Source organism: Macaca nemestrina, chromosome 15 (assembly GCF_043159975.1).
Source record: "Macaca nemestrina isolate mMacNem1 chromosome 15, mMacNem.hap1, whole genome shotgun sequence".
Classification (NCBI taxonomy): Eukaryota; Metazoa; Chordata; class Mammalia; order Primates; family Cercopithecidae; genus Macaca; species Macaca nemestrina.
This window is the reverse complement of record NC_092139.1, coordinates 18,369,955-18,396,443: the sequence shown is the minus strand read 5'-3', so window position 1 is coordinate 18,396,443 and position 26,489 is coordinate 18,369,955. Positions and strand designations below refer to the sequence as shown.

At 41.2% G+C, this 26,489-nt stretch overlaps 2 protein-coding genes and 1 pseudogene across 4 annotated transcripts in view; all 3 read right to left on the bottom strand.

The window, feature by feature from the left end:
* Positions 1–10,174, bottom strand: part of LOC105496478 (engulfment and cell motility 2) — a 98,299-nt gene extending 88,125 nt beyond the window's left edge. The window contains exon 1 of the mRNA XM_071079199.1: positions 8,842–10,174. The gene's annotated coding sequence lies outside the window, so the exon portion shown is untranslated. The remainder of the gene's footprint in view (positions 1–8,841) is intronic.
* An 8,688-nt stretch (positions 10,175–18,862) lies between these two features.
* Positions 18,863–26,489, bottom strand: part of LOC105496473 (zinc finger protein 334) — a 51,807-nt gene continuing 44,180 nt past the window's right edge. For all 3 annotated transcript variants that reach the window (XM_071079186.1, XM_071079187.1, XM_071079190.1), the window contains one exon: positions 18,863–20,585. The gene's annotated coding sequence lies outside the window, so the exon portion shown is untranslated. The remainder of the gene's footprint in view (positions 20,586–26,489) is intronic.
* LOC105496538 (E3 ubiquitin-protein ligase makorin-1 pseudogene) lies at positions 20,602–22,452 on the bottom strand (annotated as a pseudogene).

Genomic DNA, 26,489 nt, shown 5'->3' with positions numbered 1-26,489 from the left:
TCTCACTAGAAATGACAATGAAGAGAGCACCATCAATAAAAAAGACAGACGTACCTGAAAGCCCCTTCCCTGCCCTGCCCTTTTCAGTTTCCTGTGGATTCTCAGACCATGAAAGGTTAGAAATGTTAACTGCAGATAGAAAAGAAACATAACATGAATATACTTTCCTATCAGTGGATTTTCCCCTACAAGATCACTTTTGATGAGCAGTGAAGAAGCTAATGGTTAGGAGCATGGCCTCTGGTGTCAGACTTCCTGGACTCAAATCCTGGCTCCATGTCTTACTAGGTATATGCCCTTGGGCAAATTAACCTCTGTGCTTTGGTTTACCCATCTGTAAAATGGGGATAACAGTATCTACTTCATAGGTTGTTATGAGGATTAAATAACATTTTTATCATATCAATATATCTATCTGTATCTATATCTATATTCTAGAATAGTGCTTGGCACGTAGTAAACTCTGCTATAGCAGAGTTTTCTATTATTGACATATAGCAAGATATTCTGTCCTTTGGATGTGTGATAATCCCTTTAGCCAATCCATTATTGTTGTATATTTGATGGCCTTTTTGCTGTTATTCAAAGGAGGATAAATTCTCAATAAATCCATTGGAAATAAATGTCTACACTCTCCAAATAATCCATGTGAGAGTTACAATGGACAGGTAGGTGCCATTTCCTTCTTGTTTTTTCTGGTAGCGAAATAGGATAGGAAATGTAGTCTAGTTGGGTGGCCATATGCCCTGCCAGCATTCACTAGGGAGTACTACTATTAAAGGAAGAAGGGAACCATGGCTACTGCAGGGTGATTAGCAGGCCCTGCCACAGCTTTTAACATCCATCCTATTCCCTAGACTACAACTCCATGGAAGTTTGGTTAAACAAGGTAATCACAGCACTACCCTTATGTTGTCACACTTTAGCAGATAAATGTTTAAAAAAACCTGGATCTATTTTTGTCATCCCTTAAATTTCAAACTCCCTTTGTCACCTGGTTTTAGGTACATTTTTTTTTTTACAAGCCATACATAGTTGGATTTAGTTTTTCAACTCACTGTTAAACTATCTGTGTCTTTGATGTAGGAATTCAATTTGTTCATATTATTTGTGATAACTTTTATTATTGATTCTTTTTTGTTTCTACTTGTTTAAAGTCTACTGTACTTTGCTTTGCTTTTCCACTTTCCTTACTTCTTCTATCTTGGTCAGTGTTCACTTTATCATTTTAAAAAATTTAGGAGAAATCCTACTAGGAAACAAATGGAAAAAGACCATCAAGAAAATCAAGGGTAGGCTTAAATGACTAGTGGTATGGATACTTGAAAACAGTCATTAAAGAGATTTGAACTACAGAAAAATAGACAAATGTAAAAAAAAAAATCTTAACTACAACTCTTACTACAAAACATCACCTCTGTTAATGTTCTAATGCATTATTTTAAGGCTTTTCTTGAAAATAAGATATTCTATTAACAGATACACATATGAATATAAATATGCATACACATGATACAAATAAAAATAAAAGAAATACCTGTGTATCCATAACCCATTTAAGAAACATGAAGGCTCTCTTTTCTCTCCATAAATGTAAGCCCCTCCTTCCTCCTAAAATGTAACTGATATTGTAGATTTTGTGTTAATCATCCATTTGCTTTCTTTTCTAATTTTACTACTTATATATGTATTCCTGAACAATGTATTCTTGGTTTGTTTTTGAACTTTACATAAATAACATAACATAGTATCTATATTTTTCCCTTTTTTAAATTCAACATTACTTTAAGATATAACTATGCTGATGTGTTTAATAGAGTTTCATTTTCATTGATGTATATTATTTCTACCATATGACTGTGCCAACACTTATTTAGTTTATTGTTAATCAACATCTGGATATTTTCTGTAAATTTTTTTTTAAAAAAACTATTGCAATGTTGCAGTGAACATTCTTGTACACATTTGTGGGTGCAGATGTGCAAGAGTTTCTATAGGGCAAATTTTTTTTTTTGCAGTGAAACTACTGGTATTGTGGATAAGACTATTTCCTGTCCTTTCACTGATACATTGTAGGGAAGTTCGCATCTCTGGCCTCCCATCTACCAAGAGCCTGTAGCACATCAATCATGTTGACAATCAAAACAACATATTTCCAAACACACATTAGGAAACCCAGTTGAGAATTATTGTTTTATGGTATGTATCTAGAATTGGAATTGTTGGGCCACAGGTTGTGTGACTGTTCAATTTTCACTTATAAAATATGTTGTATTGTTGTGATTCAGAGACAGTGGTGGGTTCCCATGTGTAAATCTAACATACACATAATTTATGTTATACAGCACACTCATATCCTATGTAATCATATATAGCCCAATATACTTCAGGAAATCTTCACACATATTTAACGCTATTGTCAATGACTTAAATAATTCATAGTTTTATGAAAGGATCATGTTTCACATTCTATTAAGAACAAGACATTTTCTAATCTTTTAATTACTCTGATATTACATCAGAAAGATGACTTCTACTTAAACATTTTATGCACAAGAATATTTTTGTATTCATATATCTTAAAATTAATTTTTCCTCCTCAGCTCTGAATACTTGCTGAAAGCTTTCACATGTTCAAAGCATTCATGTGGTTTCACTCCTATGCTAATTTTCTAATTCCTATTCATTATAACCTATAAATAAATACTTTCCTACATATATTAACACCTTAGGGTTTCTGCCCTGTGATTTTGCTGATGTTTGACAAATTTGGCTTGAAGATGCAGGTTTCTGCACATGGAGGGTATTGATGGGAGTTTTCTTCTTGTGTATTTTCCTTTGATGTTTGGTGAGGGAGGACCTCTGGCGGAAGGTTTTTCTACATTTATTACACTCATAGGGGTTTTCCCCTGTGTGATTTAGCTCATATTTTGTGAGGGCTGACTTTTCATAGAAGGTTTTCCCACACTCAGGACATCTGTAGGGTTTTTCTCCTGTATGAGTTCTCTGATGCACGACAAGGTTGGATTTCACACAGAAAGATCTCCAGCACTCATTACACTTATAGGGTTTCTCACCTGTGTGAGTCCTTTGATGTTGAGTAAGGTTTGATTTCACACAGAAGGTTTTCCCACATTCATTACTTTTATATGGTTTTGCTCCCGTGTGAATTCTCTGATGTACTGAGAAGGCTGATTTTTGGCAGAAGGAGTTTCCACATTCATTACATTTATATGGTTTTTCTCCTGTGTGAATTCTCTGATGTTCACTGTAGTTGGACTTCACAAAGAAGGATTTTTCACATTCATTACATTCATAGGTTTGTTTTTTTTTTTTCCCCTCTGTGTGTGCTCTGATGCTGTCTGAGATCTGTTTTCTTATGGAAGCTTTCTCCACATTTATTACAGTCACAGATTTTCTCTTTTTTTTGTGAGCTCTCTGGCTTTGTGTAAGTTGTGACTTCCTACTTGAGGCACCCCCACTTTCATTACACCCATTGGTTTTCTTCCCTGAGTGCCTTCTCTGATGTTGAGTGTGTTTCAACTTCTCAAAGAAAGGTTTCTCACATTTATTACCTTTACAGTTTTTCTCTCTTGTTTTAATTATCTGATTGGGAGTGAGGCAAGATTCCTTCTTTAAGACTCTTTCACTATCATTACACTTGCTGGGTTTTCCTGTTGTGTGGGCTCTCTTATGTTGAGTAAGGCATGCTTTTTCATGAAAGAATTTCCCACATTTCTTACACTGATAGATTTTTCTCCCCTGCACGAGTTCTCTCATTTTGAGTATGGTATAACTTCTTCAAGGCTTTCTCATTTTCTTTACACTAATCAGGTTTTTCTCCTGTGTACATTCTTTGATGTTGGGTAAAGTTTGATTTCATAGTGTTTTTGCCCTGTGTGAATTTCTTGAGTGCATGTTTTGACTTCATGCATGAGGATTTCACATTTTTACCGGGCTCATATGGCTTCCTTTCCCTAAGGGTTCTTGGATGAGAATTGAGCCTTAACTTTGAGATAAAACTTGTCCATATTTGTTTCTTTCTGAAGGTTTCTCTACCATGAGAGCTCTCTTACATGTAACAAAGACTATCTTTCTGTGAAAGCCTTTCCCACGATTATTATATTCAAGAAGTTGCTCCAAAGATGAATCCTTCGGATGTTGAACAAAATCCTAATTATGACTGGGGGACTTCTTCTTTTGATCATTTTCACAGGGTTTATTCTCTGCATGAGTTTTATTATGCTTAATATCAAGGAAGTCACACCTACTGAATTCAACTGACTTCTTTTATTACATGGTTTATATCATTAATAATGATTTCTGAAACACTTTTCAAGCTTGTTCCAAATGAGTCACATTTATGGGACATTTTTCTTGAGGGCACTGTGTTTGTGGCCATATTAAATGCTTCCCTTAAGGTTTTACTTCTCTTAGTCAGTATTTTGTTGTTGATTAATAAAGCTTGCCTCAATTATTTGTCTTTATTTTCTTGACTTCTTTCATGTTATTGGCTTTCTGGACTTCTAAACATAGGAAAAATTAACCATACATTATAAATCTTAACACATTTCTTAAGAAGGGGGTTGTATGCAAGTGCTGTATTCTGAGTTGATTCTTCAGTTTCAGGCACAATATCCTGGGATAACAGAAGTCCTAAACAAATATTTATTCTAGTCTTTGGATGGATAATATGAAAGCAAAGATAAAACATGCACTATTGTAAAAAAAGGAGACAAAGTCAAAAATTAATACAAATAGCTTTGGCTTATTACAATATGACCTTAAGATGGATAAATCTTGGAATAAAATAAGATATAGTGAACTGAGAACAAAGGAAGTCAGGAAAATGATTAATCCAATAGAGGATAATCAAAGCATGGGGTAAAGACAGGGGACACAATAGGGAGACAATGAAGACTAAAGGGTGATTAAAGGAAGTGTCAGAGCACAGATTATGTTTGGAGGCAAATCAAAGATTAGATCCTTCTCTCTCTCTCTTCCCTATACCTTAATTACTTAAGGAGAATTCTTACTTCACTCTACATGCCTCTAATCTTTCTCTTCTTTTCCATTATGCACACCAATTAAAAATACAAATCATTCATTTCCTCAGGACTAAAGCTCAGTCCTATAGTTCAGGCCCCATCTCTCCATGCAGTTTTGATACGGAAAAACAATGTCCAAACAGAATGTTAAAATATATGAGAGGACAAGCATGCTTGCAACAGGATCCATTTCACCTCATATCCTGATTGTTGGTGCTACCACCTGATTCTATCAGAGTTAATCAATAGTAATCTGTCCTGTTGGCCTATCGTACTTTTCCCTCTTTCAATCTGCTGATTTACTTTACCAATTGTTTGTGCCCTGTCTTAATACTGTTTTTTAATACACTATATTTAGATCAGTTTTACATTCATAACAAAATTGAGTGGGAAGTGCAGAGTTCCCACGTACCCCCTGCCCCCACATATGCACAAAGTTCCCAACTATTAACATCTCCCACAAGAGAGGTATATAGTTTTAAATGATCCAACCTACATTAACAGATCATAATCACTCAAAGTTAATAGTTTACATTAGAATTCACTCTTGGTGTTGTACATTATATAGGTTTGGACAAATGTGTGTATATATATATGTCTCCACTATTACAATACTAGGGAGCATAGTTTCACTGCCCTAAAAATCTATGCTCTGCCTAGTCATCCTTCCCTCCCTTTTGACTCTTGGCAACCACTAATCTCTTTACTGTCTCCATAGTTTTGCCTTTTTCCAAATGTCATATAGCCTTTCATTTCAGATTAGCTGTTTTACTTAGTGATATACATGTAAGGTTCCTCCATGTTTTTTCATGGCTTGGTAGTTCATTCCTATTTAGTGCTGAATAACATTCCATTATCTGGAGGTACTACACAGTTTATTTATCCATTCGTCTACTGAAAGATGTCTTGGTTGCTTCCAGGTTTTGCCAGTTATGAATAAAGCTGCTATATATCTCTATGGGCACGTTTTTATATGGACATAAATTTTCAACTCTTAATTTTATTTTATTTTTTATTTGAGACAGGATATGGCTCTGTCACCCAGGCTGTAATGCAATGGTACAATCAGCTCATTGCCTCGAACTCCTGGGCTCAAGAAATCCTCCCACTTCAGTCTCCTGAGTAGCTGAGAGTACAGATGTGTGCCACAACATTCAGCTAATTTTCGCTTTGTTTTGTTTTGTTTTGTTTTTTTGGTACAGGATCTTGCTATGTCGCCCAGGCTGATCTCGAACTCCTGGCCTCAAGTGATCCTCCCACCTTGGCCTCCAAAAATGCTAGGATTACAGGAATGAGCCACTGTGCCTGGTCTTAATTTTATTTAGAGACAGGATCTCACTCTGTTGCTCAGGCTAGAGTGCAATGGTGCAATCATAGCTCATTGCAGCCTCCAACTCCTGGGCTCCAGTGACCCTCCCACCTCAGCCTCCCAAGTACCCAAGTAGCTAAGACTGCAGGTGTGCACCAGGATGCCCAGCTAATTAATTTTTTTTTCCAGAGGCAGATTTCACTATACTGCCCAGGTTAGTCTTCAATCCTTGGCCTCAAGTGATCCTGTAGCCTTGGCTTCCCAAAGTGTTGAGCCACTGTGCCTGGCCAACTCTTAATTTTTAATTCTGCTCTCACATGTTTTATTTCTCTTTGGTTTCTCTTTTCTGTGAGAAAGCAAACACCTGGCTACCTAACACAGTCCAAGGACCCTTTTTGATCTTTGTCTTAACAATTTTGTCTATGGGTGCTGTTATCCTCTGCAATTCACACTGTATGCAATAATACCAATTGTGTGCTTAAGAGCTTAGGATTTTTCTGTAGTAGATAAAACAAACAGAAGTCAATATGCTAACAAAAAAAATTGATATTAGATTTTAATGCTTAGATTTGATACTAGATTCTTACACCTAAATTCACAATACATGTTCAAATGACCATCCCGTAAGTCTACAGTATTAGCTCCTATCAGATCAGGCTATATAATTCCAAAACTGTTCATTTTCAACCACAAACCTCCCCTCATGTTTTCCACTTAGTACACATTCTGTCCTTAGCCCTCCTCAGAACCTAGATATCCTTCAAAACAATGCTACTACTGTCCCATTGTTTAAAAAGTAATCCCTCACCACTTTTAAGTTTCACTGAAGGAAAATTTTCTAAGTAAATATTGTCTGTACAAGATATCTAACACTGTTTTCCACAGTGCTGGTTTGCATAGTATTTTTTTCTCTACCTCTTCTTTTATAAGCAAGCCTGATTTTCATTGCTTTGGGCAGATTTTCCACCTTAAAATATATATGTTATAAGGATTTCAGCTGCCTTAGCATTTCAGCTGCCTCCAACTTCCAGTTGGACATCTTGTTTTATATTTTCCTTGTGGTTTGTGGATACCTCTCAGGAAAAGATGAGGCAATGCTGAACTCTACACATCCATCTGCATATCAGATCTCACTCCTTTCTTCTTAAAACACCTTGTTTATGCTCTCCTGGTTCTCCCTGTACCATGCTGGATAGTCCTTCTCAGTCTCCCTTGCTAGAGGCCTGTGTTTTCCTGGCTTCCAAATGTAGTGCTTAAAGGTATAGCTTTGGCCAGACGCGGTGGCTCATGCCTGTAATCCCAGCACTTTGGGAGGCTGAGGCAAGCGAATCACAAGGTCAGGAGTTCGAGACCAGTCTGGCCAATATGGTAAAACCCCATCTCTACTAAAAATACAAAAATTAGTTGGGCATGGTGGCAAGCACCTGTAGTTCCAGCTACTCAGGAGGCCGAGGCAGGAGAATCACTTGAACCCAGGAGGCGGAGGTTGCAGTGAGCTGAGATCACACCACTGCACTCCAGCCCGGGTGACAGAGCGAGACTCCATCTCAAAAAAAAAAAAAAAAAAAAAAAATCCAAAAAACAAACAAACAAAAAAGGTATAGCCTTTGCCATATTCTCTTACCTATTATCTCACTCAGTGAAACTGAAAGTCTTACTCGGCTTATAAAGCTTTCCCTCCAGCTAACTCTCTCACCTTATCTGCTTCTTTCTCCTTGCTGGATGCCCTCTGGTCCCACTGACTTCCTTGCTGTTCTCTAATTACTACAAACACACTCTTTTCTCAGAATCTTGGCACCTGCTATTCCCCTGGCTTGGAAATCTCTCCGACAATCCATGGCTCAGTCCATCCCTTCATTGAAAACTCTCTTTCACTGTTCCTTTTCAAATGTTCACCTCCACAAAGAGGCCTCCCCTGTCTCCTCTTGCTAAAACAATACTCTCTAGGAGTCTGTATCTTTTTCATCGGACTTTTTCAGCATGTTGATCACTACCTGGCTTAATATGTATTCATTTGCTGATTGGATCTACTGATAGGAGTAGAGATGTTGCTTCTGTATCCCCTGTGCTTAGAATGTGACTGGTACGTAGCAGGTCCCGAATAAATATTTGTCAAATAAAGGAATGCATGAACAAATGCATGTTTACAGGGTGTTTGACACCAGAGAGAAGGTGAATAATGGCCATTGTTGGACAGAGAGAAACACAGACATAAAGGTCTAGGATGAGGAAGACAGCAACTGGATTCTATAAAAAACAAGAAAGTCTCTTCCTAAAAGTCAGACAGAAAAACAAAAAACCTTTATATATGAGAATATTTGGAGGTTTGATATCTAAGATATGGTGGTCATCTTTCTTCTGTTACTTTTAAAAGCCTGGAGCCTCTAAAAGAGATTTCTAAAATATATTTCAAAGATACCAACACCTGGACTGACCACCTGGGATCTAATTCCCCCAGCTTCTTTCTACCTGACCTCAACTCACCTGAGTGGCTCTGACTTGGTGGTTCTCTCTTTAATATCCATGATTCTTCTCCTTGCTTCAACTTGACTATCAGCTCAGGTTTGGTAACACAGTGCCCTGTTATGGGAAATAACAGGAGACTTGGAAAAATTGCTTAGGGTTCAGGCTTTCTGAAGGAGAACAAGAATGGAGAAGCTCTAGAAGCTACACAATAATGGTGTCCCAATGTGCTTCATCAGAGTAGACCCTTTCACCATGGAAGTAAGAATACAATATTCTTCAAAGTACCCTCAAAGAGTCTTGACTCCCAAATCTCAAACATGAAATTCATCATTCTCTACAATAATTTGCTTCCTAAGATAGGAACTGCATGCTGTTGGGAGTTGCATGGGGGAAGCTGGGCTTACCCATTGACACCAGGTGCCTGTAGTTCTCCAGCATCACATCCCTGTACAGGAGCCTCTGGGCAGGGTTCAGGAGCTGCCACTCCTTCTGGGTGAAGTTCACAGATACATCCTCAAACAGCACTGAGCCCTGTAATAGTCCAATCCTGCTCCATCTGAAGTGCCCAAGACTCAATGCCATGGAAAATATGTATGGGAACTAATCCCTACCATGTTCACTGTTAAAAGTTTACAAGGAAGTGTTACAAAGGCTGTCTGACATGTACCTTCCTTCAGTTATATTTTATGGGGGAAACAGAAATCATAATAAAAACACTAGGCCTTTATGCTTATTTACAAATCCACTTATTAATTCATAAAACAATTGGAGTTTCCTCTACATGTCTGGAACTGTTATAGCTGCAGAGGAGACCAAGGCAAAGAAGACGTTGGTCCTGTTTTTAAGACTCTTTAGACTGATGAAGAGACTTTCTATACAAACATACACATGCAACAATGAATTATGGAAGCCACGAAAAAATGGGTGGTCAAGGTAGAAGGAGGTCACAAAGAGGGGAAAAAATTAATTCTCAGGTCATTCTTCATCAAGGAGAGTAACATTTGATTGTACACAAGCAGTGAGTTTTGTGTGAACACAGGGCAACAGCATAAGCCAAGGTGCAGATCATGAACACACACCTCAAATGAAAGGAATTATAAGGTAGTACCATGGGTTAGAAGAATAAGGTTGGGGACTTCGGAGATAAAGAACAATAGAGGTGCTGTGTGGTCAGAGGGATTTTAGACTTTCTCCTATAGACCAGTGGCCTCCAAAGTATTTAGTCACCCATTAGTAAAAATCCCTGAGCATCCCTCAGTGTATTTGTAAATTATTTATGTACACAACTCTCAGCCATTCACCAAAAGTAAAGCTTAACAACTTTCTTAGTTTTTTTAGATACAAAACAAATTTAAATGGATATTCCAATACTTTCTTTCCATGCATAATTTGATTGTCTTGTGCAGTTCTCTAGAGTATATACACCTTTACTTATATTACTTCCATGGACAATGGGGACATACAAATAAGTAATGTAACTAGATTTACATTTTGAAAGTAATGCTCCAGGGGCAGAATGGAGAATGCTTTAAGGCAGTGGTTGTCAATTAGTGGCAATTTTGCCTCCCCGGGAGCATCTGGCAATGTCTGGAAGCAAGTTTTGTTGTCATGGCTAAGAGGGGTGGGGTTGGGATCTAGTGAGTAGAGGCCAGAGATGCTGCTAAACATCCTACAGTGCACAGAGCAGCCCCTACAACAACGCATTACCTGGCCCAAAGTGTCAATGGTCAAGGTCAGGAAGCTCAGTTTTTTGTTGTTGTGTGTGTGTTTGTTTTTGACAGAGTCGCGCTCTGTCGCTAGGCTGGAGTGCAGTGGCATGATCTCAGCTTACTGCAACCACTGCCTATGGGTTCAAGCAATTCTCCTGCCTCAGCCTCCTGAGTAGCTGAGACTATAGGCATGCGCCACCATGCCTGGCTAATTTTTTTGTATGTTTAGTAGAGACGGAGTTTCATCATGTTGGCCAGGATGGTCTTGATCTCTTCACCTCGTGATCCACCCGTCTCAGCCTCCCAAAGTGCTGGGACTACAGGAAACTCAGTTTTAAAGGGAAGTTCGAGAGGAAGATAGTAGACTGGTGTGAGAGGTGACCACCTGTCTTCATGTAGTAGCAGTGGGGATTGAGAAGCCTGAACTAATTCTACATGGAATTAACTAGTGAAGAGCAAATGGAGCATTGTTCTCAGATTATCATGACAGCAGCTGGGCTGATGCTGGCACCATACACTAGGATTGCCACAACAGGAGAAAGAATTGGGGGGGTAGGGGGGAGAGAGAGAGAGAGAGAGAAAGAGACAGCTGGGACATGTTATATATACTTAAGGTATGTGTGAAACATACAGGTGGACACGTCCAGGTAACAGCTGCATATAATAAGGTCTTGGAGCTCAGGAGAGAGAGCTAGTATAAAGATGAATCTTTGGGCCAGGGGCGGGGGCTCATACCTCTAATCCCAGCACTTTGGGAGGCCGAGGTGGGCGAATTGCTTGAGGCCAGGAGTTTGAGACCAGCCTGGCCAATGTGGTGAAACCCCATCTCTACTAAAAATATAAAAATTAGCCAGGCATGGTGGCAGGCAACTATAATCCCAGCTACTTGGGAAGCTGAGGCAGGAGAATTGCTTGAATCTGGGAGGCAGAGGTTGCAGTGAGCCGAGATCACTCCACTGCACTCCTGCCTGGGTGACAGAGTGAGCATCCATCTTAAAATAAAAACTCAAAGAAGTCACTGAAATCTTTGTGCCCTCAGTAAATAGGGTGAAATAAAAGTACCTAATTCATAATATGGTTGCCAGAATTACATGAGCTAATCCAAGTAAGGAATTTAACAGTGACTGGAACATAATATGCAGACCTAAATTGTAGGTAATAGTAGAGCTGACCGACTGTTAGAATTTTGCCACTCTGTCTTCAAACTTGGAACAAGAAAAATGACCGGAATGCTGGGCACGGTGGCTCATGCCTATAATCCCAACATTTGGGAGGTCGAGGCAGGCAAATCACCTGAGGTCAGGAGTTCAAGACCAGCCTGACGAACATGGAGAAACCCTGTCTTTACTAAAAATACAAAAAATTAGCTAGGCATGGTGGCACACGCCTATAATCCCAGCTACTTGGGAGGCTGAGGCAGGAGAATCGCTTGAACCCGGGAGGTGGAGGTTACAGTGAGCTGAGGTTGTGCCATTGCACTCCAGTCTGGGCAACAAGAGCAAAACTCCATCTCAAAAACAAAAGAAAACAAAACAAAACAAAAAAACAGAAAATATATATTCTAATACAAATTATTAATGTTCTAGTAGCTGGAAGGCATGATGCAATAATTAGCAGAGGATTCAAAAAAATATTTATCATATAAAAAGAAGATGAAAAAGAAAAGTATTTAAATGATTTCCACAAAACCTGAGAAGACAGAAGAGTGTATCTTGTTTAGGTATATTATCGATGAAAAAAATTCTGATGTTGATAGAAAAATATGTTAAACACATCAACAGTAATCAATGATAACCAATTATAGAATAAAAATAAAATGTAGACTTTCAAAACCACTGGAAGAGAGAAAAAGAAAGTAAAATAATGCAGGAAAAAAGTCAGGAAGTAAAAAAAATGAAGAAAAAATGGTCAAAAAAGCATGGTTACTAAAAAGGTAAAGTAGCTCTTAAGTTTCACTGGAAAAATCGAATGAGTAAATAATTTACCAGGGATGTGTTCATTTTCTTCTGCTCCTGCAAAAGTTTAGAGAAGTGTGAAGGCAGAGCTGGAGGAGGGAGAAGGAGCAAAGAAGTCATGAGAAATACGCTTCACTTTGAAGGTCCTCATAGCACATGCCTAGAAATCCACAGACATCTGCTGGCAAATTGCTGAACTATGGGAAAATTTCTCTTGAGCCTTCAGAAGGGGCAGGTAGAAGTTTGCACAGGGGACTCTTATAACCCTGGTATCACCACTGGAAGCTAACAGAATCAGGGTTTTCACTGGGGAAAGTAAGTATTTGTTTCCTACAAACCTCCTTGGATTTAACAGCAGACAAATATAAACCACACGAAATCCAACTAAAAAGACCTGGTTGAACAATCATGTTACAACAAAGGATGAGATGTCATGCCATCAGTCTTATTACCACACATATTACAGGCTAAATTGTCTGTTGTCTGACTGATTGATATTTTACTTTACAATAATCCAGTAGAGGCAGGTAGTAATGGGGAAAGTGTATATGTGTGTGTGTATGTGTGTGAGAGAGAGAGAGTGTGTGTGGGTGTGTGTTGGGGTAGTGGTATATAGAAGAAATAAAATTGTCCATATGCTGGAGCTGTGACAAGTACCTGGGAGTCATTATATCATTTGACTTTTCTATGTTTTGAATATTTCCATAATAAAAAGCATAAAAAATGACACAGCAAAAACTTACAAAGGTGTGCTCATTTACTTTTCTATGTATATTTTTAATTCCTGGAGGTTAAAGAATTAACAGGAACCTCTGACAACAAAAATAAGTGTGCTTTAAGGGAGTCTATTTTAAAAAGAAAAAGATTTGTTCTCCTTTGGTTTCAACGTCTCCGAATTTTTTTTTTTTTTTTTTTTTTTACTAAGAAACTTGTTTCCACTTAACTGAGACAGGTGGACAATGGCCTGGCAGTCATGGGGCCTGGGTTCTTTTTTTGGTTCTGCCACTAACATATAATGCAAGCCTAGATTATATTAACCTAGTTATAATAATATTAAAATACTGGCCGGGTGCGGTGGTTCACGCCTGTAATCCCAACACAAACGGAGGCCTAGACGGATCACGAGGCCGAGTTTGAGACCAGTTTGGCCAACACAGTAAAACCCTGTCTCTACTAAAAAACCAAAAAATTAGCCAGGCATGGTGGCAGGCTTCTGTAATCCCAGCTGAGACAATCCTGAGGCAGGAGAATTGCTTGAACCTGGGAGGCGGAGGTTGCAGTGAGCTGAGATCGTGCCATTTCACTCCAGCCCAGGCGACACTTCGAGACTCAGTCTCAAAAAAAAAAAAAGACACTGACAATACTTGTATAGTAGTTACTATATAACAGGACTTGTTCTAAGTACTTTGCATGTCTTCCTTAATTTAATCTTTAAAGTTCAGCTGGGAGCATCGGCAAGCTACTGCCTTAAAATCCGAGCTCCCCGAGTGCACAATTTCTGTCCCTTTTAAGGGCTCACAACACTAAAGATTTCACATGAAAGGGTCGTGATTGATTTGAGCAAGCAGGGGGTATGTGACAGGGGCTGCATGCGCCGGTGGTCAGAGAGAAACAGAACAGGGCTGGGAGTTTCACAGTGTTCTTCTATACAATGTCAGGAACATCGGTTTCTAAGTCATGAGTTGATTTTTAACTACTGGGTTTAGGCCAGGCAGACCCGGGCCCGGTTCCGGGCCTGGCCCCGGGCTGCCTGTCTTTGGTTTTACTTGTTTTTTTCTTAAAACAGGTACTGAATATAAAACAATATGAGAGGGTCTCTTTCTTTCCTCACCCAGACTGGCAGCATCAGTATCACCTAGGAACTAAATAGAAAGGCAAATTCTTGGCCGGGCGCGGTGGCTCAAGCCTGTAATCCCAGCACTTTGGGAGGCCGAGACGGGCGGATCACGAGGTCAGGAGATCGAGACCATCCTGGCTAACACGGTGAAACCCCGTCTCTACTAAAAAGTACAAAAAACTAGCCGGGCGAGGTGGCGGGCGCCTGTAGTCCCAGCTACTCAGGAGGCTGAGGCAGGAGAATGGCGTAAACCCGGGAGGCGGAGCTTGCAGTGAGCTGAGATCTGGCCACTGCACCCCAGCCTGGGCGACAGAGCGAGACTCCGTCTCAAAAAAAAAAAAAAAAAGAAAGAAAGGCAAATTCTTGGGCTTCTCCCCAGACCCACTGAATCAGAAACGCTGGGGGTGGGGCGCAGTCGTGGGGTGGGGTTTAACAGGCCCTCCAGGTGATGCTGATACATGCGAGTCTGAGAACCACTGCCTGCAAATCTCCCTTGGGAACCTGAGAACTGCGGAGGGCACAGACAGATGGACTTCGAGGTTCCCAGAGGCCTCAGTCACACAGTATCCCCAGGGTTCTGCAGAAACACCAAGAAATCTCCAAGAGCCTTAAGGGAAGGCTCAGTCCTTACACACTCCGGTTGGCCCATAGAGACATGCCACTCTGCTAAGTGCTGTGAAGCATGCGATCTGGAAATAAAACTGGGGCTTGCATCCCAGATCCTTCACTTGCTAGCCATGTGACTTCACATCCAGAGTGTTGGTTTTCTTCTCAGTTAAAATGGGGTGGGTAACACCGACTTTACAGAGGGTCTTTGAGAATCAAATGATACGCCGCATGAAAAGAACAGTGGGAAAGGCGGGCCACATTTCCAGAGTGCTTAGAAAATGCCACGAGCTGTGCGGAGTGCTTTAGAGGTGCTCTCTTATTCAAGACTCAGAACGACCCTGAGGCAGGTTTTAGAAATCACTTCATTTTACAGATGGGGAAACTGAGTCTTAGAGGTTAGGTTCATCGCTGCGTTCATGGAGATCCAGTGACAGAGCTAGGATGCGAACTGGTCTTACTTTCAAACTCAGACTCTGTAATGGGCTTGCTAAGGTAGGAATGATAGTATAGCATAAAGTAAACGTTGTAAGAATTGTTCTCACCCCCGCTGGAGTCGTGGGTTTGACCAGCTGATAATGGTTGCCCAGGGCACCTGCGAATTAGAGGCGCTTCTGGAAACAGCTCTTTAACATGTGAATGCCTTTTCCTGGAGCCCTTTATTCTGCTCAGGAAACCTGCTCCCTCAGCCCTTATCTTCTTCGTGGAACCAGCAGATCCGCAGCGGATCTCCTCCTCCGTCACTTGTTTTCTAGACGGACAGATGCAGAGCAGACTCGGGAACAAATGCCATGGGGTCTGAATCCGCGTAGGATTTGCGCAAATTTTTGCTTCCACAGGCTGTGAACACAAACCTACCTCAAGCCCCGCAAAGCAACCCTCCAAGCTAGCCTCTCGCCCGCGGAGCACAGCCTTAGTGCAGCACCTGGTCGCTGAGTTACGCGTAGACGCGGAGGCTCCACGCTGATCCGAGACAGGAGTAAGGAACAATGAGGAAGAACTGCACATGCGCAGACAGGGCTGCCAAGGACCGGTTGCCCCCCCGGGGCGATCCATCAAATTCCAGACTCCGTTTCCCACAAGTCTCCGCGCCCCCTTCCTGAGGGAACTTCTTTTTTTTTTTTTTTTTTTTTTTTTGAGACGGAGTCTCGATCAGTCGTCCAGGCTGGGGTGCAGTGGCCGGATCTCAGCTCACTGCAAGCTCCGCCTCCCGGGTTTACGCCATTCTCCTGCCTCAGCCTCCCGAGTAGCTGGGACTACAGGCGCCCGCCACCTAGTTTTTTGTATTTTTTTTTTTAGTAGAGACGGGGTTTCACCATGTTAGCCAGGATGGTCTCGATTTCCTGACCTCGTGATCCGCCCGTCTCGGCCTCCCAAAGTGCTGGGATTACAGGCTTGAGCCACCGCGCCCGGCCAGGGAACTTCTTAAAAGTTTCTGGCTTATTTGGCGAGTTGGGGGATTTGTGGTCCAAAGTCACCACCGAGCTCGGCCAGGGAACTTCTTAAAAGCTTCTGGCTTATTTGGCGAGTTGGGGGATTTGTGGTCCAAAGTCACTTCTACTTTTGTTTGGAGCCCTAGTTCCCTTCCTCATAACCCACCAGGTAGGGGATTTGAACGCGCTCCACGTATAATCAGTGTCACTTTAGATGCAAAGGTACCGTGAGAAGGAAAGGTGTTTGTCAACTGCACATCCGAAAACAAAATTAATGAAAGCCAAGCAACATAGTGGAATATTTATAGAAAATAAAGCAAAGCAATAAGTAAAAGATTAATAACCACGACCAGCAAGCTTTCTCCCCAGAATGCAAATATTACCTCCACCTGAAACTGGATTTCAAAAGTAAAAATCTCACGTAATGGCAAATACACATAAATCAAAGGAAAATTTCATCTAAGAAGCACACTCAGAATCTCCCCTTCCAGAGATGACCATGGTCAATGTTAGGTGATATTGAAATGGGACCCCAAAATCTCAATGAGCTATTTGGGTCTTTTCATTGAACATGTTGTTAAAAATTTTCTTACCCTTTTACACTTTTTACTTTGAAATATTTTAAACTTACAGAAAAGTTTCAGGGATGATTTATTCTGAATGATCATCTGTAAACCATTTACTCAGATTCACCATCAGCAAATAATCTGCCTCCCCACCTTCTGTCTCTCTTCTCATCCTTATCACTATTTGAGGGTAAGTTACAAATATGAACTGTCACACCTAAAACTTTAGCATGTATCTCCTAGAACAAGGGCATTTTTAAAACATAACCACAATTATCAAAATTGTTTAAACATAACCACAATTATCAAATCCAAGAACTCAGATATAATATTATTATCTAAAATCTAGGTCATACTCAAATTTTACCCATTGTTCTAATAATATCCTTTATAATTTTTTTTCTGATCTGGGTTCAATTGAGGATCATTTTTACATAGAGTTGTCATATCATTTAGACCACTTTAATCTAGTTCCTTGGCCTTTCTCTGTCTTTCAAGACATTGTTAATTTTGAAGAGGACGCATCAGTTGTTTTGAAGAATGTTCCTTTATTTGGGTTTGTCTGATTGTTTCTGTCAGGCCTCTGAGCCCAAGATAAGCCATCATATCCCCTGGGCCTGCACGTACATATCCAGATGGCCTGAAGTAACTGAAGAATCACAAAAAAAGTGAAAATGGCCTGTTCCTGCCTTAACCGATGACATTACCTTGTGAAATTCCTTCTCCTGGCTCATCCTGGCTCAAAAGCTCCCCTGAGCACCTTGTGACCCCTACCCCTGCCCACCAGAGAACAACGCCCTTTGACTGTAATTTTCCTCTACCTACCCAAATCCTATAAAACAGCCCCACTCCTATCTCCCTTCACTGACTCTTTTCGGACTCAGCCTGCCTGCACGCTGGTGAAATAAACAGCCTTGTTGCCCACGCAAAGCCTGTTTGGTGGTCTCTTCAGACGGAAAGTTTCCTCATAATGCGACTCAGGTTATACATTTCTTGGCAGGAATCCTACATAAGGAATGTTGTGTTGTTCTTGGTGTATCATGCTAGGTCAGTGGGATAATGTCAGTTTATCCCACTTCTGGTAAAAAAAATTTTTGGCACAGCTCTCCTTTATTAATCTACCCTTTTGGTAACAATTCCTTGATCACAAATCTAGCACAGGTAGCCGAAAGATACAAAAGTACCATAGACTTTGTATTGACTCAAGTTGGATGATGACTTTTATGCTAAAATTAACTCATACTGAAGAGATAAAAAGTTCCCAAAGTTTACACACGTATAGGAATACAAAGTGAGTACAATTTTAAATAAAGGATGATTACTTTTCAAATTATTTAAAGGGAAGCCTATCTTCAAACACCCTAGGAACAAGCCACTCAACACTACGTAACCTTGGAAGAGCTCTGAAAGAGTATTTTTTCCACCAGCAAACCAAAACACACACCAATTGGTAGTAGACAGATGCATGTCTTTTTACTAAGAAATGGATATTACACAAATGCATATTTATGGCATAATTTTACTTCATGTGAATAACTGCTAAAGCATGACACCAGGCCGGGCGCGGTGGCTCAGGCCTGTAATCCTAGCACTTTGGGAGGTCGAGGTGGGCGGATCACGAGGTCAGGAGATCGAGACCATCCTGGCTAACACGGAGAAACCCTGTCTCTACTAAAAATGCAAAAAATTAGCCGGGCATGGTGGCGGGTGCCTGTAGTCCCCACTGCTGGGGAGGCTGAGGCAGAAGAATGGCGTGAACCCAGAAGGCGGAGTTGCAGTGAGCCGAGAGCACACCACTGCATGCTAGCCTGGGCGACAGAGTGAGACTCCGTCTCAAAAAAAAAAAAAAAAAAAAAGGCATGACACCATATGAAGTAATGGTAAATAATTAAAAGCTTATTTAATGAACATAAATAAATTGAAACTAAGAAGTGCAAAACTAAAACGGTAATAGAAAAATAAAGAATTTAATAAAACACAGTTAGAAGAATTACAAAATACTCTTCTGAATACCTGCTATGAAATTATCTATACCCATGAAGAACAGGCATTTTCCAATATTAAATTGGTGCATTGTGGTCATACTCCATAATAGATACTGAAAAGCATCATCTGTAAAAATGATTTTTTGTTTTACCTGGGAAATGTGCTTCTTACAAAAAGGTGGCTGCAAAATACAACAGACTTTGGCAACTGTTAGTCCAAACTGCACCATTTTGTAAGCCCCCTGCCATTTTGCAGACCTTGGTCAAAGTGAAACATTCCATGGGGGTTCAGGTCATGAGAAATATTCTTATCATTCCCTGCCGGGCAAGGGCCCAACTGAAGACACATCCCTATCATATCCTGCTGGACAAAGGTCCAAGGAACATCTTATCACATCCCACTGGAAAAAGGGCCAAACTGCTTGACCATAGGTACATCTTACCAATATCCTGCCGGGCAGCAAGTCAGATGGCCCAGACCCCTCCTGCCCATACCTATAAGTACCCCAGCCTGTAAGCGGTCAGACTCTGGCTTTAAGCTGACCCCCCATCTCTGCAGGTTTCTGCAATATGCCTGTGTTGCTGTTGAGCCCCCCTCTCTCTCTGTGTCTTTCTTTAACCCTCACCTTCCCTTCAAAGCCAAACAGCAACAATTACTTGTTTTTTACTTAAAGTTAAAGAACGAGTGGGATCCAAGGAACCAAGTGGTAGACCAGGAGCATGTCCAAGTTATTTTCAGGAAACAGAGCAACAAAGCACAAAGGCAATAGAAATCCTTTTAATAACTTAGCTTGTCTCAGGGATTACCATCTCCTCCCCTTTAGTAGAAAAGTGTGACTTATTACTGTAGACCAATTACTCCACTACAGTAAACACCTTAGAATGTAGTTTTGAATCACATCTGTCTACCTGAAAGCTCAGAGGTAAAATTAGGCAAGTACCCACAAAAACAAACACAACACACTCAACAACAAAATATCTCGAATGGGGACAAAGGTTTTTCAAAAAGTGCCTAGACTAAAAAGCCTAGATTGTAAACAGTAAATACAATTCTGTATCCACCCCCAGTTTGTGTTAATATGTAGGATAACCAGATAGTTTTAACTGTATGGCTAAGCCATTTCTTTATTTATATAGACAGACAGAGCTAGCACTGCTTTGTCCTTTAAAATTTATCTGCCACACAAGGCTTAAACCACTAAACCAAGTGTCTCTACTAAGGCTAAGAATACTGCATCTATGCAGGGATGAGAAGCTTATCACATACTCACACTCACACACACCAAGCTCTTGGGAGTCAACTTTCAACTCTCCATTGATTTTATGCCCCTCTATCTTTTATTTGCATTCTTTCTCAATTTTCCTATCATACAAAACATGGTAGGGCTGGGCACGGCGGCTCATACCTGTAATGCCAGCACTTTGGGAGGTCGAGGTGCGAGGATCAGCTGAGATCAGGAGTTCAAGACCAGCCTGGCCAACATGGTGAAACCCTGTCTCTACCAAAAATACAAAAATTAGCCAGGCGTGGTGGTGCATGCCTGTAGTCCCAGCTAATTGGGAGGCTGAGGCAGGAGAATTGCTTGAACCTGGGAGGGGGAGGTTGCAGTGAGCCGAGATCGTGTGACTGTTCTCCAGCCTGGGAGCCTGGGTGGCAGAGTGAGACTCCATCTAAAACAAACAACAAACAAAACACATAATAGAAATCTCAACACATTCGCACCTCGTTCTGGTGACCCAGTAGTATTACTTGTGTACAATTAAGCAAGAGACCAAAATCACAGAGCAAGTGGACAGGGTGGGAATCACAGGGTAGGGAACAGATATAAAAACACAGATGTGCAGATTTCAGCAGAAAACTCAAGGATCCACACCCTGTGTTGGAGCAGAAGACTCTTTACAAGTGCACATCCCTTCAGCCATCGCTCCTATCCTTGGACCGGAAAGCAGGGACACAGCTTTTGCTTTTGAACCTAGGGTCCTCAAAACGAGCGTGTGGAGTCCATAAATACAATCTGGTTGAAAACAGATGACACAACACACCTACATGAACTGTCTGACTGTTAAATTCATGTTACAAAACACTAACTTCAGGATTTATTTTTGAATCTTTTTTCCACAGAGAAAGTAACACACCTCTTGGGGAAAGGTCACAGATTGAGAAGACAGGCCCTGGGTAAAAATTAAGACAGCACCTGGAGTTGATAGGCCTGCCTAGGAGAGAAACACGGGCACTGTCACACTGCCACAGGGGGCTGCTGCTGAGGTCAGCAGGCCAGTCCACATGCCACGCAAGGTGGCTATTGAGCCAAGTCATAAAAATCTTCCAAATCAACATGGAACAAGTCCCACTCATTTTCAAAGTCTGTCAGTTCATCGTCCCCATCTGCCACGAGCATAAGCAACATCTCACCCAGCTCAAAGGTGACAACCTCTTCTTCATTGTTGTCAAAGGGGTCATTGTTCTCTCTTTCCTCAATGAACTCCTAGAAGTGGTTCCTTCACTGGGCCCAGTATCTGCTTGCCTGTCTCTGTGTATCCTTTCTATGGCCATCAGGGAATACCTGCTTGTAAAAACACATCCCCCAAGATAGGCAGCTCCCCCGTCCTTCATCAAAATCCCTGCACGCCTGGCTGCTCATTGCCTCCTTAACTTTCTGGATGAGTTTCTGCTTCTCTTCTTTCTCCCACCCGGTGCTCACTGGGAATGACAAAGTTAGATGTGATCCAGTATTCTGGGTAGGACACTATGATCTTGCTCTCAAATAGCTTAGTGCCCTTCCACTCGTGAATACACTTGAGACAGTAGGTGTGGCTGCAGCTGGAGAGGATCCCAAAGCCACGCTCACCGGTGCTGGCTTTCTCACAGGCCACCTTCATGCAGATCCCACACACCATATCCTTGCTGCACTGCACAGCCAGTGAGAGCTCTGTTTCCTTCTCATGGGCCTCAGAGCAAGATTTTTACATGCTGTGGTCTCTGGGCAGCATCCATTGGAGGTAGGACCTGCAGCTTACATGATCACATGACTCTCTGTGGAGACACACACAGTTCTACCCATTTCCATCTCTCCCACTGCAGCCTAGGGGCAAAGTGGCTTCTTTGTTATCACAGCTGTTTGCTCTTTCTCTGATTCTCCCTTGGTCACTGCAGAAAGAGGCAGCATGGCTGCAGTAGAGTTGCCTGGGAACAAACTGAACAGCATCCACCAGTCCTCTGAACACGCTCCTACAGTTGCAAAGTTTGAATTGGACTCAGCTTCGCCTGTATTCGTTTCAACAAGCGGTCCAACTATGAACGAGAGACTTGAGGAAGCAGCAAGGGATGATTTTGTAGTTAGATCTGTAGCAGTTGCTTCTTTCCGTTTCAGTGGCTTGCTGAGTTCACGTCTGCAGCGGCCTCCATAAACACGCACCCTGGCTGAAAATACGTGCCCACTACGCCATGTGGACTGTCAGAGAGGGAGTGCAAGTAGCGACAGTTATCTCCTTCCTTACAAATCCCATGCACAAAACACCAGTAGGTGACCTGTTCAGTTCAGCCGTTGCTGCAGCTACTGCCACTCCTTCTTCCCAACCCCAGGGACGGGGGTGGTGACTGTGGGATAGGGGTGGGATAGCTGACAATGCAGGTCCTGCTCCTGATATTGTGGCTGTTGTTTTGGGAGCTGCAGCCTCCACTGTGACTGTTTATCCCACACGCCCATTTTTGGCAAGATTAACTTTGATCCCATGGTTAAGATGATGTGTAGGCCAATATACTTTTATATCAATTGTTTCTTTTCTGCTGCTGCTGATAATAATAACTTTAAAATAGTAAGCTCCAGCCAGGCACGGTGGCTCAGGCCTATAATCCCAGTTCTTTGGGAAGCCAAGGCAGCAGATTCACTTGAGACCAGGAGTTTGAGACCATCCTGGGCAACACAGTATAACCCCCTCTCTAAAAAACAAAACAAACACAAAAACACTAGAAAAAATTAGCTGGGTATGATGGTGCACACCTATAGTCCCAGCTACTCAGGGAGCTGAGGTAGGAGGATCATGTGAGTCTGAGTGGTCAAGGCTGTAGTGAGCTATGATCGTGCCACTGCACTCCAGCCTGTCCCAGCACTTTGAGAGGCTGAGGCAGTCGGATCATGAGATCAGGAGATTGAGACCATCTTGGCTAACATGGTGAAACCCCATCTCTACTGAAATACAAAAAAAAATTGCCAGGCGTGGTGGCAAGTGCCTGTAGTCTCAGCTTCTCAGGAGGCTGAGGCAGGAGAATGGCATGAACCCAGGAGATGGAGTTTGCAGTGAGCCGAGATCGTGCCACTGCACTCCAGCCTGGGCGACAGAGCGAGACTCTGTCAAAAAAAAAAAAAAAAAAAAAAAAAAAGCTGGGCGCGGTGGCTCACGCCTGTAATCCCAGCACTTTGGGAGGCCGAGGCAGGTGGATCATCTGAGGTCGGGAGTTTGAGACTAGCCTGACCAACATGGAGAAACCCCATCTCTACTAAAAATACAAAATTAGCTGGGCATGGTGGTGCATGCCCATAATCCCAGCTACTCAGGAAGGCTGAGGCAGGAGAATCGCTTGAACCCGGGAGGCGGAGGTTGCAGTGAGCTGAGATCACGCCATTGCACTCCAGCCTGGGCAACAAGAGGAAAACTCCGTCTAAAAAAAAAAAAATTAGACTATGAAAAAGATGAAATTTCTGGGAAAGAGGGGGAAATCATGTTAGGAAACTAGAGGTGTTGGTGGGAGAGAGGATTATCTGTCTAGCACATACAGCCTATAACACATAAATTTCATGTAGACTTTTGGCTTAACATTTTTAACAGTAAACCAGCAGGATTCTAGAGAAAATATAAAAAAATTTTCTTGCCTAATCTCTAGGTAAGAATACCAAGCCATCAAAGGCAGTGGCCACAAAAGAAATGACTGCCGAATTTTACTCTAGACAATTTAAAATCTTGCTTTTAGAAACAAACAAGTAAAAAGACACTTAGAAAATACATTTGTTAAGTATATGAAAGAAATGGTTTGTTGACTTCATTTAATTATCTCTTACACATTTATAAGAAGATTACACTACCATAAAAATGATCTATGAATATGAAGGGTAATAAAAGGGAAATGCAAATGAAGAATAAATATGTGAAAAGAGCCCATAAACTACAAATTAAAAATGCAAATGTTTACTTATTTATTTATTTTTTGAGACAGAGTCTCACTCTGTCACCCAGGCTTGAGTGCAGTGGCTCCATCTAAGCTCATTACAAACTCTGCCTCCTGGGTTCATGCAATTCTCCTGCCTCAGCCTCCCGAGTAGCTGAGATTACAGGTGCGTGCCAGCAAACCTGGATAATTTTTGTATTTTTAGTAGAAATGAGGTTTGCCATTTTGGCCAAGCTGGTCTTGAACTCCTGACCTCAGGTGACCCGTCTGCCTCAGCCTCCCAAAGTGCTGGGATTACAGGTGTGAGCCACCACACCTGGCCAAAAATGCAAATGTTTACATACACTTTTTGGCCTTTATAGTTGGCAGATTATAAAGAAAAATGATACATAGGATGGGTATCAGTTTGGGAAAATGTTAATTCTGATAATTTTTTTGGAATATAATTTCTAAAACAAATTATATTTGTTGGAGGCCACTCCACACCAAGTTGGAAACCACTCCACACCAGATTTAAAATGAGCATGCACTTTAATAGAGCAATTCTATTTCTATTAATGTGCCCTAAGGAAATAGCTGTCCAAAGATAAGTGTGTAGGTACCTTTCTCACAGTTCATGTTAACGGCAATACGCTGTAAAAAATCTAAATGTGAAAAAAGGATAAAATAACTTGTAGGAATCTATAAGGTGAGATGCTAGGTACCCGTTAAAAATTATAATGCAGGTGACTTCCTGCTGACAAGGATATAAAAGAAAAAACACATAATGTAGGGATATTCTAAGTGATATGGGTGGAGTTTACAATATTTTTAAATAAAATGTACTTTACACACAAAAGTAAGGCATTGGGTTTTTTTTTTTTGTAAAAATAACACATATTTCCTAAGGGTTTAAATATATATGTAAATACTAAACACAGGGAAAAAATTGTACCAAAAGAAAAATTAAAAATCGACTTCATCCTCACACATAACAATAGTGCAGTCTATGCCAGGATTTTGTTTACAAAGGCCTAGGAAATTCAAAACTTGCATCATTCAACACTAATATCCCCCTAGGAATAGACATGGAATAGAGAGGAGGCGTTCTCAGGGGCATAAATTTACATTATTTGTGGAATATATGTACGCTAATGCTGCCTTTTAAATATTCTCAGCTTTAGATCTGATGTTGTATTGAGTGTTCTCTACTAAATTAACTGCACAGTGCATTGCGGTGTTGGTTTAAGTATCTTTGTAGTATATTATAACATCTAATTTCCACTTCAAAGTAATTGATCTTCATGAATTTTTTTTTAAACCCTCTAAAAGCTCCACTGTTTAATGAATATTTGGATGGGACTGGTGTAGTAATTAAAATACTTAACATTTTAATAAAAGTAAATGTTAAAATAACTACGTTACAAAATCATTTAGAATATTCTAAAGCATTAGTAACAATGTGTTCATCACAGGATGCTACCAGTCATGGATCTGAATGTTAAATGAGTCTATTGTAGTTTATATGCTAAAGTGATATGGCCAAGTGTCACTGAAGTAACCAAAGTTCACAATTAGTGTTCTTTACTGCTTATAAGTGATATGACTCCTTACAAATTTTGGAAACTTTGGGAGATCTGTATGATATTGAAATTCGTATCTAATATTGATGTCGGGCAGGCAAGCCACCAGATTAGGGCTTAGCCCAGGATGGTTTTTGGTGAGCTGGTGGTGTTGGACAGCAACTTTTACTGAGGTGGCAGTGCACAGCTGCAGCAGAAATACTGCTTGTGGAGTGGGGTTCCCTGATAGATGGTGTGCGCAGAGTAGCAGCTCAGGGGCACTTCCACAGTTGTGTTTATACCCACAGTTTTTTTTTTTTTTTTGAGACAGAGTCTTGCTCTGTCGCCCAGGCTGGAGTGCAATGGTGCAATCTCGGCTCACTACAACCTCCGCCTCCCAGGTTCAAGTGATTCTTCCACCTCAGCCTCCTGAGTAGCTGAGATTACAGGCACCCGCCATCATGCCTGGCTAATTTTTTTTTTTTTTTTTTTTTTTTGTAGAGAGGGGGTTTCAGCATGTTGACCAGGGTGGTCTTGAACTCCTGACCTCAGGTGATTTGCCCGCCTCAGCCTCCCAAAGTATTGGGATTATGGGCGTGAGCCACCGCCCCGGGCCTATAGCCATTTTTAATTATATGCACATTAACAGTCAGATTATGCAGAGATATTTAGAAAAACGGTGGTAATCTCCAGGTTGTCAGGCCGTTGCCATGGAAAGAGGCTGTAACTTCCAGTGTTGCATGGCAACAGTAAACTGACATGGCACTCACTGGTAGGCATGTCTTATGGAGAGGGGCTTCTGCTTCTTCCCTGTTTCTTTAACCTGGTCTGCAGTCTGAACCTGCCTCTGGAGTCAAATCCCACCTCCTA